Here is a 2,373-nt window from a genome sequence, read left to right as displayed (position 1 = left end):
AAAAGGACTCCATTCCTTGAGACTGTCCAGATAAGCCCGGGCTCTCCAGTGTGGGATGCCTTCAGATGCCAGCATGCATGGCCTGGAGGAGAAATAATCATAGAAATAATGATTTTCACAAACTGCCATTTACCATGGCCCAGTTGCCTGCCCTTCAGTGCTCTGCCAGTTTGCAGTGACAATCTCAATCTTCTGAATCTATAAAGAGCGCCTATAAATCAATAAAACAAAGACCAACAGTCCAATAAAAATATTGGCAAAGAATACGAAGTGTAAGTCTGATACATTTATATGATAACATTTATTACGTCCCAGGATCTACGCTAAACACTTCTTATGCATTTTCTCATGTAAACCTCACCACAATCCTTGGAGGCAGATACCATGATTATGGTTTTCCTGAGGCTCAGAGAGGTGAAGTCACTTGCCCAAGGTCACATAGTGACTTAGTCTGACTTCATAGTCTATGTTTATAAGGTAGGAGTTGGGATGACAGCCACCATTTACTGGGACCCAAAGCCTTAGGAAAATCTGGCAGGGACTGGGGAGGGAAAGTGAGGGAGAGGCAGTCAGCAGGAGTGGAATCCTCTCTACCCAGCAATTTGGGAAGAAGTCTAGAACCCTTAATATCTAGGTAGAGGGGCTTTTTGTAAAGAAAAAATTCTTGAATAGATAATGCATCATGTGACTCAAAAAAATAAAAATGGAATACAATGAAAAGTTATCCTCTCATCTCTATATTCTATATCCTAACCACCAAATTTCCACCCTTCAAGCAACAGATGAATAATTTTATTATTTTCTTGTGCATCCTTCTATGGATGTGTGTTATGCATATATATTTCTCTCTTTCTCTCTCTTTTTGTTTAACTGAAAAGGATCATATTATACACACTGTTCTATATCCTCCCTCCCCTTTATCTGTTTTGGAGATCTTCTCATTAGTACATAGAGAACTTCCTCATCCTTTTTTTTAATTGCTGCATAGCTACCCATTGTATGACTGTACCATAACTTATTTACCTGTCCCCAAGTGATGGACATTTGGACAATTTTTGCTATAACAAAAAGCATGACGAAACTATAGTGATAGCCTGTCCAAGCACTGTATGTCTGTAGGATACAGTCTCAGGTGTGAGAGTGCTGGGTCAAAGGGAATGTGAATTTGTAATGTTGATAGATATTGTCAAATATTGTGTATCAATTTACACCCCTACTAGCAATATATGACATTGCCAGTTTCTCCACAGTTTCTCAAACAGAGGATGTTATCAAACTTTTGAATGGTTTACCGTTCGCTTTTCTATTATTATTAGTGAGACTGAGATTCTTTTTAGATGTCCTGGAACAATTTATGTTTCCTTTTCTGTAGAGTCTTCATATTCTTTGACCTTTTTAAAATGGGTGGCTGGTCTTGTCTTGTTGATTTCTAGAAGATCTTTATACGTTAGGGAGATTGTGATATGATTTGCAGGGGCAGTGAGGCCACAATTGGCATCACTTCTGGGAAAGGCTGTAGAGGTAGCTTCTTTCCCACACCTCTACCCTTTCACCCAAGCCTAATCATTTACTCAACGAGCATTTATTGAGCACCTCCTGAGTGCCGGACTCAGTGCTTAAGCACCTGAGACCAGAGGTGAATAGACAAAGCTCTCAGGTTGCTTGAAGTCTGGTGGCGTACCAGATCTGTAATCAGACAGGTTGCAGTCCATGTGAGATAAATCGAAGTTCCGGGATTCAGAATGAGTGCTTCTGGGGTATGGGGAAGGAAGCCATAACCCCTGCCTGTCCCAACAGACTCTGACATCTGTCTCTACCTGGGACTGGCTCAGAGCTGCTGAGGCTTTGCCTGCCTCCCTTCTCCCTGTGAGTTCAGCCCTCAGATCCCGATGGCAGAAATGCTGTGATCCTGGAAGATGGCTCGCTCAGTATTTATTCACGGAGTCCATGAGCCTGTCTCATCTACTCTTTCTCCATGTGGTCCCTTCCTTGCCATCTGATTCTACCCTGTTCTGCATTGCTTGTCACCTGTTTCTAGTGTGCATTCCTCCACTGCTCAGAGGATTGAAATCTTGATGGCAAAATGGGAGATTTTCTTCTGGGTCCCCTCCCCTTGGTGCTTAGCATCTGGTGACACTCTGTGAGGGCTTGTTGGATGATTGATCTTGGGTGACTTTTTGGATGTTAGAGAAGTTGGAAACCGTGGCTCATCTGAATTGGTGTGCGTGTGTGTGTGGGGAGGCGAGGATAGCACCCATTAGGCATGGGAATGGATGGTACCTAAGCTGAAACCCCAGCATCAGGGCCCAGCCAAAGAAGGGTTAAGCTTGCCAGAGTTTTATATATGAAATGGCACCAGAAAAAAAAAAAAAA

The sequence above is a fragment of the Pteropus medius genome, unplaced genomic scaffold (assembly GCF_902729225.1).
Source record: "Pteropus medius unplaced genomic scaffold, Ma_sr-lr_union100, whole genome shotgun sequence".
NCBI classification, from domain to species: domain Eukaryota; kingdom Metazoa; phylum Chordata; class Mammalia; order Chiroptera; family Pteropodidae; genus Pteropus; species Pteropus medius.
Note: the sequence above shows the minus strand (reverse complement) of the source record.